This window comes from Panthera onca, chromosome C1 (assembly GCF_046562875.1).
Source record: "Panthera onca isolate mPanOnc1 chromosome C1, mPanOnc1 haplotype 2, whole genome shotgun sequence".
In the NCBI taxonomy this organism is placed as follows: Eukaryota; Metazoa; Chordata; class Mammalia; order Carnivora; family Felidae; genus Panthera; species Panthera onca.
The window spans coordinates 75,400,952-75,416,553 of record NC_138346.1 but is presented as its reverse complement, the minus strand read 5'-3'; the positions used below and the strand labels follow the sequence as shown (position 1 = coordinate 75,416,553).

Here is a 15,602-nt window from a genome sequence, read left to right as displayed (position 1 = left end):
CAGGGCTATGACCCCATGTAGATTGGCTGTTTTTGTCCTCTTCTCTAACTAGTCGTTTCTGTCACCCCAGTTTGGCCTCGCTCATGTGGGAAACTATAGGTGCTCAGTAATCTTATGTATTAGCAAGTGAGAGCTGTTGACCACAGATGTGTTTTTACATCTTATTTACATTATCTCAAATTCTCAGTCTAAATAGATGAGATTTTTATGGATGAGAAGCTCAGGCGCGCAATCAGGCACACAGCTCTTAAAAGTGGCTCAATTCAGACTAGGGCTGTCTGTCTCTGATGGCCCCGACACCAACTGCCTTCAGAGAATTCAGAGAATGTTCTCCTGCCTGGTCAGTGGTAGCATTTGAATATTCCAGGGACTAGAAGGATCTCAGCCATGCACAGAGCAGTAGCAGTATTCCTGCATGTGGTTACTGAATTGTCACGGGATGGGGAGAGGTGGGAAAGGTTGGCCCTGCTTGGGGTGGTCTGGCCTCTCTCTGTGTCTGTGGCCTTCCTTCAGGGCCTGGCACAGTAGAGATCCTTCAGGTATGTTGTTGGCTGAAGAGATTCCACACTTACCCTGGGCCACACTGAGTTCTAGTAAGTCGGATCAGCTCTGCGGTCATTGGTTTGATTAGTTGTTGAGATTTCTGATGTTGTCTTGAACTTTAAATCCCCGAGAGATGTAATATGAAAAAAACTAAAAATTCAAGACTAGTTTAGGTGTGGTTTCACCCAGGCTTAAATAGTTACGGTGTCAGATGCTCAAGGCAAATCCATTCTGGTCAGGATGGAGTCTGTTCTTCAGAGTGAGGCAGACAATTCTGTGACGTTTTCCAGTTCTTGCTTCAAGATTCCTAATAAACTGTAAAGGCAACGTATCCTTTTACTTTCTGTGCATGAGTCTTTCACTCTAATTCATTAAAGATGAGAAAAGTTGTACAACAGGAATCACTCAAGTAATGGTCAGATGATATGGAGTTTAGTCAAATGTCAGCTATCTGTTTGCATAGTGCTCTTTCAAGTTGTCTTTCTTTCTTAATTTTTTTTTTCTCTCTTCTCTCACATATACATGCGTAATTTTTTGTCTTAATATAAGAAAAATACACGCTCATCCTAGAAAATTTAAAAATGATGCACACAAGGAAGAAAATAAAAATGAATTGCAACCCTCCCGTTCAAGAATGAGAGTTTAAACATTTTTGGATATATCCTTCTAGCCTTTGTGTGTGTGCATGCACACATGGGCTTGATTTATTTTTTTGCATGTATACTTTAAAACAGAAATACATACACAAACAGGTTCTGTTTTATCTACTTTTGTCCTCTTCATAATTAATTTTTACTTGCTCATAACCTCATCTCCATAAGGGGTGTAATTAATCTAGAAAGAATTAATTTGTAAGCAGTAAAGAAATTCTAGAATATTTAACTTATTTAGTCTGTCCTCTTGTTTCTAGAACTTTCTTCACTTTATTATAATTATTACCATCATAAACATGTTGCTTTTTCAAGTCGGAATCAGGTAAGGAGATGTTGATGGCAGTCATTAAGTTGGCCTGGTAAATGGCCTACACCCACTGTCTAGTCTAGTTGGGGAAAATGGCAGGAGGCCCTGGAGAGCTAAAGGCCAGGGTCATGGGATCTACCAGTGTCATGAGAAAGGAAATGTACAGGCTATGTCAGTCTTTTATACGGGGAAACCAAAGTCCATGAAAGTCAGGTGGCTTTGTTTATGTGAGATTGTCATAGGGGTTGGCTGCCCCAGAATACAGTCCGGAAAACAAACCGTGCTGCTGACCGCTGCCACACTATTGACCCAGAGGTTGGCATAAGTGCACTGGGTGAGGTCAGGCCTGAAGGTCGCTACATTGATATCAGAACCTGGAGTTTTGACAGCAATCCTATTAGAAATGCTATTTTGAGTCACTTGCCTTCTGACTGCCTCATGGTAAGGACACAGGCTCAACCTGTGGACTGAATTTTTTGGATTAACTTTAAGTTTTACTTAACATTATCTCAAAATTTATGGGTGAGAAGAGGCTGTTGAATATAAATTGCTAATGTGCTCTGCTGATTTCCATCAGCTATGTGATTTGACTGACAACAGTGCGAGCCTAGCCCGCTGGGGTCTGGTGAATTACATCTGCTCAGCCAGAGTGTTTCTTGAGCTGGAATTGAAATGCATGGCCCTTTAGTTTCCAGTGTGATGCCAACACTCAGGCAATTGACTTTTGCTCTTCAGGCTCCAGCAGGGGGAATATTATGAAATAAAATGGGGAGAGGCCAGGCATCCTCAAGATTCAAACCCATAAATATAAATAACTGTAATTAATCATATGCAGTCTCTCTTGTCTATTAAATCTATACTCGGTGGGTCAGTAAGTTTCACAGAGCTCTTTAGCTTCCTGCCTGTGGTTGGTGGCAGATATTCCGGGTGCCTTGGCTTGTTGAGCTGTGACCCAGGGTTCTTTTCCAACATGGGTCCAAAATCAGTTCAAGATATAATGAGTTGTGGGGGGAAAGAGTCACCTGCAAAAATACCCTAGCCCAACGGGGAATACAAATATAAAAAAAGACGTGTGAGGTTGGCATTTGAGAGGCTCTCTCAGTTGACCCTCTCTGTTCTTTGTTACCAGCTTGTTAGACTGAGTGGAATCGAGCCATCTTTCAAGTGTGTAAATTCAGTAGATATTTATATTCAATATTATCCCTGAAGTATTTGTTTTCCTATTGCAGAATACTGTTTTTGATTGTGGTTTACATTTTTGACTATTGTCTCATGTGATTTGTTAACTCTTCCTTCCTTTCTCCTGATTTTGTCCTTTTTTCATACTGTATCTACTCATTATGAACATGGCCAGTGGTGTCCCTAAGAGGAAATGACTGTTTTTGCTCTTATTGCCCTAAAAAGGCGTCCTCTGCAGTGTCGCTAGAATTAGGCTTCCCTCCTCCCTCCCTGTAAATTCCATTGTATCATTGCACTGATTAAGACCCTCCACTGATTTTTTCTATTTGTGTCTTGTCAAAATAAACACCTTGCTAGGAGGAAAGTCATATGTGACTCAGCACACATGGCCCGCTGACCTCATTTGGAACCCATCGCCCACATCATTCACTGTGCTGCAGCCACAGCGGAGTTTCAGTTTCCAGCAGAGGTCAAGCTTGCACATGCTAAGTGTCTTTGCATGCGTGTCCCCTCTGTGCGGAAGGCCCTTCTCTCAGATCCCTGGGTGGTTGGCTCTTCCCCCTCAATTACATTTTTGCTAAATCACCCCTGTGAACATTTGATCTAGAATAGATTCCTCCTACCCCAGTCACTCTCTCACCTGATATTCCATCTTCTTTTCTTCACAGCTCTTGTCAGTTTCAAAATACTCAATTTTGCTCACATGTTTATTTTCTGTTTCTCCCAATCCCTGAGAATGGAAAAACCACCAGCCCCTAGAGCACTTCAGAGGATACAGCAGGCATTCAGTCAATCCTGGTTGAATGCATGTTGGAGGAACGAATGCCCCTTTTTTCATCTTTCCTACCTGGGTAGGTCCTTCCGTGGTGCTTTCCTGAAAATTTGCCCAACGCTTGCTTTTGTGTCTTAGAGTGTACAATTTTTTTAATGTTTTACTCACCAACAATAAATGTGCTTTTCATAAGGCAATTTCTAACAAGGAATTTTTAAGTTTTTTTAGGAGTGGCAAATAGATTCTTTTTTGGCCCATTTATCTGTAAACTTTTCTGTGAATCCAAGAGAGCACAGAAAAATGTTCTAATTGTTTCCAGAGCAGAAGCCAACAGCTTTGCCACATTTTGTTTTTTCAAGATAATGTGGATTTAATTCAGATGAGGCAAAACTGAAGTAAGAATTTTCTTTTTCTGATCTTGGACTATGTGCTTATATCTGATTGGAAATTCTTAAGCTTTATAACAGACTAATGCAGTTTGAGTCGGTCCATACTGTGTGCAGCAAACTTCAGAAATTATCTGGTGAACAACGCTGACCTAGAACTTAGGAAAGAAGGAGGGGAAGGGCCCTTGTATAGATAGATGGAGCCAGAATGTTGAAAATCCAAATGTTGAAATGCTTACTGAAGTTGCTCCTTTTCCTTTCTCAGAGATACTTATTGGTATTTTAAGCATAGTTTTAACTAATTTGGCTCTCATTTTTCTGACCACAGTGAAATAACAAGGTAGACGTGAGCTGGAGAGGGGCTCCTGGGTGGTTCAGTCAGTTAAGCGTTTGACTCTTAATTCCGGCTCAGGTCATGATCTCACGGTTCCCGAGATGGAGCCCCGCGTTGGGCTCTGTGCTGACAGCTCAGGGCCTGCTTGGGGTTCTCTTTCTCTCTCCCTCTCTCTCTGCCCCTCCCCTACTCTCTCTCTCTCTCTCTCTCTCTCTCAAAATAAATAAACTTAAAAACAATCAAAACAAACAAGTGAGCTAGAGAGCTCAAAGATCTGTAGGGAAAATTACCATCAGCCTGATAGTTTGGAAGAAGCAGAAAAACTTTATAAACAGAAGAATTCAAATGGGAACAAGTCTGGCTTTGGACGCTTAATAAAGAGGTTAATGGTGTTGTTCCTTTTACTGTTCTTCAGAGCATCGCCCTTACAGTTTAGTCTAATGTACATAGGGATGGCTGTAAGTCAGCAATAATTGAATTCATGGTTAATACATTTTTTAAGAAGACAAAGTGTGACTTGCATTTTTGAAATATTTTAATTCAAAATAGTTTAGACTTTTTAAATTTTATTTATTAAAAAAAATTTTGTTTAATGTTTATTTATTTTTGAGACAGAGAGAGACAGAGCATGAATGGGGAGGGTCAGAGAGAGAGGGAGACACAGAATCCGAAGCAGGTTCCAGGCTCCTAGCTGTCAGCACAGAGCCTGACGCAGGGCTTGAACTCGCAGACTGTGAGATCATGACCTGAGCCAAAGTTGGACGCTTAACTGACTGAACCACCCAGGTGCCCCCATTTTATTTTTTTTTTTAACTGTGAACTCCACTCAAAGCTCTTAGAAGACAAGGATTTTCGTGTTTGTTCTCTGTTCTATGTTCAGTGCCTGGAACACGTTAGGTGATCAGTCAATAATTACTGAATGGAAGAATGAATGCAAGCCTTAATCATTCCAAGAGAGCTAAATACATAGGAGATTAAACTAGTACTGCCTTTAATTCATGACAGTGTTTTCTTCTCCTGTAGCTATTGAATGAAGAACAGACAAAATAATACACATTTAAAGTTAAAATAGCTCTGCACATTTTAAAAAAGACTTCATTTATAGGTGGAGTGAGGATCAGTAAATTCAAATGACTTGCCTGAAATCACAAAGCAAATTACTGGTAGAGACAGAATAGCAAGGAAAGTCTCCTCAATCTCACCTTCTGGAACATACCTGGTGATTTTCTTTTTTTTTTTTTTTTTTCCTGGTGTTTCTAGGATTAAAAGAGTATAGAGGTTTGTTTTTGTGTTTTTGTTTGTCTATTCTCACTTTTCCTTCTTTCTTTCTTTCTTTCTTTCTTTCTTTCTTTCTTTCTTCTTTCTTAGCAATAACAACTTTAGAGAGAATACTGAGAAGAAGAACCCTTTATCTTCTCTGGTGCCTTTTATTAAATTTTAGACTGTCAAATGCTAGGGTATTAGCTGAGTAATGTTGGTACACAGTATTTCATGCACAGTGACTACTCTTGTTTATAGTCTAGTACTTGAATGCTTTCCACTTAAGAGTGTGTGCCAGTCCTTTTAAAGAAGAAAAGAAAAAATCTAAAAAGGAGAGGCTTGAAGAGGATGCCTCATTCAAATGGGGAGAATAGAATCTTATGACCAAGACTGTTTTAGCCAAGAAGACTGATGTGGAAATACAGATTTGCTTATTATTTTTGCATAGGTGAAAGAAGACTGACTATTTTGCTTTTCCTTTTTGGGGGGTGAGGGAATGGGCATTTACAAAATGTCATATTACTTGTATTCCATGCATTTTAAAGAAATTTTTGTTAGAAATATGAACTCTGCAGTCTGTCTTTCCTGTTGTCCAATTTGTATTTCTTTTTTTTTAAAAAAAATTTTTTTTTTTTCAACGTTTTTTATTTATTTTTGGGACAGAGAGAGACAGAGCATGAACGGGGGAGGGGCAGAGAGAGAGGGAGACACAGAATCGGAAACAGGCTCCAGGCTCCGAGCCATCAGCCCAGAGCCTGACGCGGGGCTCCAACTCACAGACCGCGAGATCGTGACCTGGCTGAAGTCGGACGCTTAACCGACTGCGCCACCCAGGCGCCCCAGCCAATTTGTATTTCTTTTATGGTCAGACGTTTCTAGGGAATGTGATCACTAAGCTAAATAATACAATATATATAATTATTTTGACTAGTATATCTTCAGTTTCCTTTGCATCTAAGCTTTGTGTGTGTGTAATGTGTTGATAGTTACATTTATACATGTAGTGGATTAGTAGACAAACTGGGGAGTAAATTTTAAATGCAAATTTCAGCAGGCTTCAGGGAAAAAATGGCTATAGGATGTAAAAAGTGGTTGGCTTTATTTCCTGGGGATCTTCTCAAGCTTAAGGAAGCAGAATAACTGACTTCCTACCCCAACATTCTTGGTCTCTATTATAACTCCCTGCCATGTCTTGTGCGTTAATAGAGCTGTAATCGAGCTGTAATCAAATTTAGAACTGTTTTTTTTTTTTTACAATGTAAGTAAATTAAATTAACTGAAATTATTGTGCTATAACTAATTATCATAAAAATGATCAGTCATAGTTTTTTTTTTTTTTTTATGAGCTCAGGGTTTCATAAACTATCTTCAACAACTACTTCTTAAAATGTGTTTCTCATGACATGCATAATGCAATTGCAACAGGAACTTGTGAAAGAATTGGTACATTTTCTTTCCATTGGGTGATAAAAATAATGAACAAAAGCTAAGTAAATCAATTGGCGTCAACATTTTGAAGTAAAAAAAAGTCAACTTTTCCAAGTTTTCCATATCTATGCTATTAAAAAAGAGTTTTCACAGTTAGGATCTTGAGGGTTTTTTTTCTTTTTTCTTTTTGGGAGGGGTAATTGGCAATGTTGAGAGAACAGTTTTATTTATTTATTTTTTTAATATAATTTATTGTCAAGTTGGCTAACATACAGTGTTCACAGTGTGCTCTTGGTTTGGGGGTAGATTCCCATGGTTCATTGCTTCCATACAACACTCAGTGCTCATCCCAACAAGTGCCCTCCCCAATGCCCAGCACCCATTTTCCCCTCTCCTCCACCTTCCCATCAACCCTCAGTTTGTTCTCTGTATTCAACAGTCTCTTATGGTTTGCCTCCCTCCCTCTCTGTTTGTAACAATTTTTCCCCCTTTTCTTCCCCGGTGGTCTTCTGTTAAGTTTCTCAGGATCCATATATGAATGAAAACATGTGATATCTGTCTTTCTCTAATCTTGAGTCTTTAAGATTTTTTGAATCTTCAAAGAAAAGTAACCACACTCAGTGTATAGTTTATCCTAATTCATAATGCTGTATTTAATTAAAAAATATAAGATATTGGAGAAACAGCAAAAGAGATCTCTGGTTGAGATCCAGGCAAATAGAAACACAATTATCCGAAGCACTTCTTTCTCTGAACATTCTGTTTCACTGAAATTTTCTTAAGCTGTATTTCTTTTGACTATAGAGTTTAAGTTCATTATCATCTGTATATATTTTTAAAAACTTTTCATTTGAAATAGTGCCATGTACTATTTTATAGCACCTAAGTCCTTTTAATATACATTTATTTATATGGTGAGGTAGATGCTTTTTTATGAAGCATTTTGGTATGTGTATTCAACAGCCATGATTGTGATCACTTTATAAGGCTTTGTTATAGTTACAATAAATCTGAATGAGAGGTGTGATATATTTTAATGTAAAAACAGATATTTTGAACTCTATTGTTTGGCATGCAATTTGTTTCATAACAAAGGTTTTTTTTTTTTTTTTTCTTAATTACTGAAGTAGATTTTATAAGAGCAAATAAAATCTAAAAAAGGGTTTATGCTGCCGAAGGAATTTGAACCATTTCTCTAACTCAACAATAGCATTAGTAAAGGAGCAGAAATACTGAGGGAAGCACAGGACTACTGTGGTCTGTTTGCCGAAAGAACTTTTTTGTTCTTTGATTCACTGGTAACTTTCTCTCTTCCTCAAGGCAGAATTAAAGTGTTTGTAAGTGTCTACTGTACTCTTTTTAAGTGAGGATTTCATATTATTGATATGTAAATGCAAGTTTTTAAATTTCATACTAGGCACATTATCTACTAAGTTTCTAAACCAGACTTGTGTCTTTGTAAGGGGTGGGCATTTTGGGGGAACTAATGCTCCAGATTTTCACTTAGGAGGGTATTTTATGTTTTTCAAGATTACCTTAAATGACATATAGGGTGAACAAAGAAAATTAAAGATAGGATTTTACAACTATAAATACAAATCCATTGACATGTCTAGGATGGTAAAGAATATAGATTAATTTTAGTTTTAAAATGAATTTAAAAGACAAAACAAGTTCACTTGCATGAGCTAACTATCGTTCTTTATGATTTTTAAAAGCAATTCTATGGAAAGCAAATCATTCCATTATGAATTAAACGAAGATCATTTGCATTTAATGAATATAAGTCTGTTACTGGGTGAGAAGGGCTTTATTGATTTCTTATAATTCTATAGTGAACCTCATGGAAATAAGGGAAAGGGGTCAAATGTGTGACTATTATTGGTGTGCATTTTTGAATTGGCAGAAAACATAAATACATAATATGGAAGTTGCCTTGGAAACATTTTTTTTTTTTTTTTTTTAGCAATTGAGTCTTACATAATAAATGAGGACTAGAGTGCCAGTTTACAATCTTGTGCTGCTCCTCCTTCCTTTCTATATGTTTTCCCCTTTAGACAACTTTGTAAAATAAATGCTTTAATTGGTATGGCTTTACATATTAAGTTAAACAAAAATTGCAATTGCACACCAGAAGGATTCATGTAAGAATGTTTGAGACAAGTTTTTTTGTAAACAGAGACTTTTCACTGGCTCACTTTAAATGGTTGCTGACCTTGTTTTCTCTCTCTCTCTCTCTCTCTCTCTCTCTCTCTCTTTTTTTTTTTTTTTTCTTTTCTTTGTGCCTTTTGCTTACATTTCTTAATCTCTGATCTGAACCCCTGGAGCCAGCCGAACCCTTTTCTGTGCCAGCTCCTCCTTTGTCAAGCCTCCAGGCTCCTGCCCTCCCGTGAGCCTGCGGAATGGTCCTGGGCTAACCTCTTTCTCGGTCATCTGGAGCCATGTGTTTGCTCCTAGAATGACGTAACTGACCCAGAGGGTCCCAGGGAGACTAGTGGGAAGCGTTTCCAAAGTACTTTCTGGCTGGAAGCGAGGTGAACCAATATAAACATTGCGTTTGCCTTCTTTCAGTTTCTTTTCCCTTTCTGATTTTCTCTTTTGTCTTCATTGAAATAGTCTTCCTTTGTTAAGATTTTCCTCCATCTTTTGGGTTGAGCTCCTCTGGCTTGGGATTTCCTGGGGGAACTGATTGGAAATTGAAAAATTCCCTAAGGCGTTCTAGTGTCAAAGCTGGGGTTTGGATGCTCTGGCAACAATGTGTGATTGTGTTGCTTTAGCTTCCTCATCAGCTATAATCCAAAATTTTGCACATCCAGAATCTGAAGATTCATTATATTTCTAACTTTCATGCTGACTTTTACTTGGTTCTTTCATTTATTTTGTTTTATCAAGAGAATACTGTTCTTAGTGACTTCAGAAAACCCTTTATGTTTGTCCTTTGATATTCTGTTCAGCGTTATGTATTTTTTAAAACTCTAGGGGGTCATTGTTACTCTTGTGTCTGTGGCTTTTAAAATATGTATAAATATAACATAATATTTTACACACACGCACACATATTCACTTATTTCCATTGGGATAGTCTTCTGCGGATAAACTTTGGGTCCATTTCCTATCCAGTCTTGGCCCAAAATCTTTTTTGAAAACCTTGAAAATAACCAAAAAAGGACCAATTCATTTTCAGCTTATGGACTAAGGCTCCTCTCTGTTTCCAGAGAACAGGCTGATGGGCCTGTGATGTTGATTATTTTGTTCATTTGTGTCTGACAGCTTTCAAAAAGCATGCTTGAGGGCTGACTCTGTTTCTGTGGGGTTCCCACGCCACCGTGTAAAAAGTATGTGCCTCCAAGGGCCTCTCGTTTGGCCGGGGAGGATGCCTTTGCAGGCCGAGTGCTGATCTTTATCCGCACTGTCGAGCCCGCCTTGGGGAAAGAGAAGGTAGTGCGTGGTGTGCTTTGATTGTTACTTGTCTGTTAAGCGCTTTATCAGCATACACTTGGTGTGCCTGAACCGGGATATACTTTCTTTCTTTTTCTTTTCTTTTTTTTTTTTTTTTTTTACCGTTTATTTATTTTTGAGACAGAGAGAGACAGAGCATGAACGGGGGAGGGTCAGAGAGAGGGAGACACAGAATCCAAAGCAGGCTCCAGGCTCTGAGCTGTCAGCACAGAGCCCGACGCGGGGCTCGAACTCACAGACTGTGAGATCATGACCTGAGCCGAAGTCGGATGCTTAACCGACTGAGCCACCCAGGCGCCCCTGGGATATACTTTCTTAAAGGGAATTCTATAAAACATCTGATATATCATCGATCGGAATAATAAAGGTTTTGCTTTGTTTGAAACGTGTCCAGTTCAAAACACCAAGAAATCTTGGCTTTTATAGTTAGAACTGGACTGCTGGGTGGGAAGGTGCTTTTGTGGTCACTTATTTTGCTGTGGACTTGCTTCCAAGTTCGATGATGATAGACTTCCTCGGATATGGTCCTACACCCGTATTTTGTAGGATGTACACACCCTTCTCCTATAAGTCACTGAATTTGTATGCAGGTGGATCTTGAGGCCTGGTCTTCTGAGTTGTGCGGTTGTGCCTTCTGTGGGTTTGAAAAAGTGACATGACTCAGAATAGATGGAGTGGTTTTCCATGCACGTGTAGGATAGATGACTGCACAATTCAAGTAGAAGCTTCTTTGCTACCTTTGGACCTCCAGATGCTTAGGTAAAAGGCTTAGAGAAGTAGCACCTGCCATAGGTGGTCAGAGGGGCATAGAATGCCCTTACATCTTGCAAGGGAGTGCATGTCCCCAGGACTGCACAGCTTGTGGTTGAAATTACTCTTCTGAAAATGATCTTTTCTGTGCATCCGGCCCCCACCCCCACCCATTTAAAAGAAGGGAGAGCATGGAGATAGAAAAGGAAATTGTTATTTCTACACAAGTGGCCAGAGAATAGGAGAATTTTTGTAAAAGTGAAGAGACCCAGGGCTCCTTCCACAGATGAGTGATAAATCCATTTGGATTTTTTTTAAGTTTATTTATTTATTTTGAGAGAGACAGAAAGAGAGAGAGAGAGAGAAAGCACGCACATGCAGAGGAGGGACAGAGAGAGTGGGAGAGACAGAATCCCAACCAGGCTCCAGGCTTTCAGCTTAGAGCCCCATGCAGGGCTCAAACCCGTGAACAGCAAGATCATGACTTGAGTTAAGAGTCGGACACTTAACCAACTGAGCCACTCAGGCACCCTTGGATGGATTTTTATTTAAGCTAAATTCAGAAAGAAGCTGTGACAGGGAAAAAGGGTTTGAGGACTCTATTTGGAGAATTCAAGGGCCAAGAAGTGTGGTCTTGTTCCGGAATAACTTTGTGGGTGGTTGCTGAGAGGCTGGCCCCTCAGCCTTTTTCTTTTCTTTTTAAACATTTATTCATTTTTGAGAGACAGAGCACAAGCGGGGGAGGGGCAGAGAGAGAGGGAGACACAGAATCCGAAGCAGGCTCCAGGCTCCAAGCCGTCAGCAAAGAACCCAACGCGGGGCTCGAACTCACAGACCATGAGATCATGACCTGAGCCGAAGTCAGACACCTAACCAACTGAGCCACCCAGTCACTCCTACCCCTCAGCCTTTTTCAATGGGTACTTCTTTCTTGTTTTTAAGTCTAAAAGTGTGTGGGGAAATTATTCAAATGCGTGATCCAAGCCGGAGAGTAACCTTGCTTTGGAATGAGAGGAGGCAGAAGTGGCGAGCCCCCCAAGGACTCTTTGAAACAGGACAGTCATCGTTGAAGTCTTTCCATAATGAGAGTCCCGAAGGACAGCTAAGAATTCGCTTGTGCCAGATAAGTTGCAGGGTTAGCTAGAAGGATGGGTCAGGAAACTATGAGAAGTGGCAAACCCGGTTTTTGTTTGGCTAGAAGTCAGCACATTTTATTGTGTCGCAGTGACCTGCTGTCGGGGGTAGGCGTAAGGTTCCCTAAGCCATACCTTTAGCTCTGATTACTCTTGTGAGTTTGGGACCATCTGTCAAGTTAGTGTTTTTATTTTCTTCGGATAAATACCCAGAAGTGAAATGGCTGGATCATACGGTAGTCTTAGGTTTAACTTTTTTTTCCCTCTATGGTTAATATTTTAAGGAACATCTGTACTGTTTTCTATAGTGGCTGCACCAATTTGCATTCTCACCAGCGGTGCATGAGTGTTCCTTTTGTCCACACTGCCAACACTTGTGCTCTCTCTCCCTCTCTCCCTCCTCACCTGTGAGCGTGTGTGTGTTGATATCTAATCCTGGTTTTTATTTGCATTTCCCTGATGATGAGTGATGTTGAATACCTTTCCATGTACCTGTTGGCCATCTGTAGGTCTTCTTCAGAAAAATGTCTATTGAGCCCCTTTGCCTGTTTTGTTTTTTGTTTTTCCAATTGAATTGTTTGTTTTGCAGTCAACTTGCGTGACTTCTTCATCTATTTTGCATATCAACCCTTATCAGATATATAATTTGCAAATTTGTATGTTCTCCCATTCTGCCTTTTCATTTTGTTGGTGGTTTCTTTTGCTGTGCAGAAGCTTTTTAGTTTGATGTAGTCCCACTTGTTTATGTCTGCTTTTGTTGCCTTTGCTTTTGGTGTCAAATCCAAAAAAATCATTGCCAAGACCAATGCCAAGGAGCTTACCCTCTATGTTTTCTTCTAGGAGTATTACAGATTGAGGTCTTATATTCAGATCTTTAATCCATTTTGAGTTTATTTTGGAGTATGGTGTAGATAGTGGTCCAATTTCTTTCTTTCTTTCTTTCTTTTTTTTTTTTTTTTTTTTTTTTTTTTTGCATGTGGCTGTCCAGTTTTCACAACACTGAAGAGACTATCCTTTCCCCATTGTGTATTCTTGGCTCCTTTTGAAAATTAATTGACCATGTATATGTGCATGGGTTTATTTCCGGGCTCCCTATTGATCTATAGGTCTGTTTATAGTGTCAGTACCATACTCTTGATTAATATAGCTTTGAAATATAGTTTGAAATCGGGAATTATGATGATTCCAGTTTTGTTCTTTCTTAGGATTGCTATTCAGGGTCTATCAGAGTATTAATAACACTTAATATAGCGCAACTAGTTGTAATACAGAGTTACAAGACCGACTTTGATATTTAATTCTCCAGATTGACTGTAAGCACCTGAGGGCAGTTCATAAACTCACTGATCTGTTTAGTTGACTACCTTTTGTTTAGGGTTTTTTGTTTTTGTTTTGTTTTAATTTTTTTAATGTTTACTTATTTTTGAAAGAGAGAGGGACAGAGCACAGGAGGGAAGGAGCAGAGGCAGAGGGAGGCACAGAATCCGAAGCAGGCTCCAGGCTCTGAGCTGTCAGCACAGAAACTGATGCGAGGCTCAAACCCACAAACTGTAAGATAGTGACCAGAGCTGAAGTCAGACGCTCAACGGACTGAGCCACCCAGGCACCCCTGTTCAGGGGTTTTTGAGTTGGGTTGCTGTTCTCCTTGCAAGAATTGAGGACTGGCACTTACTTGTCTGTACAAATGCAAGAGTTGGGTCCTGAGTCAATGTATACGCAATTTAATTCATAGGCTATTACGTATAGACACCAGGCTGCAATAACTGAGCAAATTTTATTTCCGGATGATTTTTCTACCTTTGGTTTCTCACACTTTTGGTCGTGAAAGGTGAAGATTTATCGAAATTTTTGTTCCCTTTCTTTGATGATTTTCTGGTTGGGGCTTTTGCTTGGATGGAAACAATCTTTCCCCTTTGTAATCACTGTGAAAACTTGTCTCCTTATAATGGAATGCAAGTGGGCACAAGTAGTCCACAGCATATGGTTTATATTTATCTGGTTTTAAATTTCTTTTGTTCAACAGTAAAACAAAGTTCTTAACATTATGTGACAGAAGGTTACCATAGATATTTTGCCAAAGCCTTCTTCATTGCCTAGGGAAACTCTAATGCCAAGGACTGTATACATGGGGTGAGTGTTTGAGAAAGAGGGTCTTCTTTTAGGAATAACAGTAAAACATGGTGTGGCCCTTGGGGAGAAGTTGCTTTTCTGAGAGCAAAAGGCAGGGCAGAACCAATCAGTGGTTAAGAGTCTAGACTAAGTTGTGGTTTTGTCACTTACTGGTTGGTGACCTTGGGCAAATCCCTTACTCCTTCTGAGCCACAACTGCCTCTTTTATGAAATTAGGGTGTTGTGAGGGTGATAGGAGCTGATGTGTGTAAAATTAAAAGCACCGTGCCTACTACCTAGGAGATACTCAATAAATGTCAACTGTTATCATTATAACATTGATGAGGATGATGAGGAGGAGGAGAATAATCTTAGGAGAGCCAGGTGAAATTGATTTTGTGCTTTTGTTTTTTAATTACATGTAAGTGTGATTTATTCATCACAGCTAGCTAGATGATCTTAGGTGGATTTGATCCCAGTAGAAATAATGATCCCCTAAGCATTGGTTATTTTATGAAATTACTGGGAAAAAGAAAATATTGATTATATTCTATATGATCACTAACTCTGAAAAATAATATATTAATGCAGTTTTCATGAGTATTAGTGGCTCATTGAGAAAACTCATGAAAATATCTCCATTGGTCTGTTTTGGTTTCAGAAGTCAAATTGAAGCACTCTACTAAGGTGAGCAGGGAATACAGGGACGCACAGAATTGTAAAATCTTACAAACCTACACAGTTTGTAAGACTCCAAACTGAACTGGCTGAGTGAACACCTCCACTGAGACATTTTCTTTGACTGTGTTATATAATATGCCTCCGTTGGCTATGTTGGTGTGTGGTATCCTTTGTGAGGTCATCAATGACATTATCCATTCAGAAGCAATGATACTGAGTTAAAGTCAATCAGCTACAAAACTCACATCCAACGGACCACCAGGCTGCTGTCTCTATGGGGAGGGCACATGCATTGTTTAGGTAAATAGAACTAGGTCTCTATTCTCGGTCCCTCCTTGTCAGGGGAACCCAGTTAGCTTGAGTCCTACCTAGTCTGTCTCTAGGCTGCTGGGGTTTCCATTGTCGTGTGATAGGCACCCATGTGAACATACAAAGGCACTAGGAATCGTGGTGGGCTGTAACAAATGAGTGCCTTCCAAATTGACTTAGTTGAGGTTTTCAGTTATCAGAGCAACCTTGGACGTAAGGTTTTGCATAGAGTTGGCTGATGAATGGCGGCCCCTAGCCATCATATACAAGTTGTTTGGCATAACTTGGGAAAGAGGGCA

General features: G+C 39.5%; 1 protein-coding gene across 5 annotated transcripts in view; it reads left to right on the top strand.

The window, feature by feature from the left end:
* The window catches only part of GPD2 (glycerol-3-phosphate dehydrogenase 2), a 220,863-nt gene that overhangs the window by 97,071 nt on the left and 108,190 nt on the right, over positions 1-15,602 (top strand). The window contains exon 1 of one of the 5 annotated variants that reach the window (XM_078451285.2): positions 15,192-15,294. The exons of the other annotated variants lie outside the window; for them this stretch is intronic. The gene's annotated coding sequence lies outside the window, so the exon portion shown is untranslated. Of the gene's footprint in view, positions 1-15,191; positions 15,295-15,602 lie in introns of those variants that run through there. 5 annotated transcript variants of the gene reach the window in all.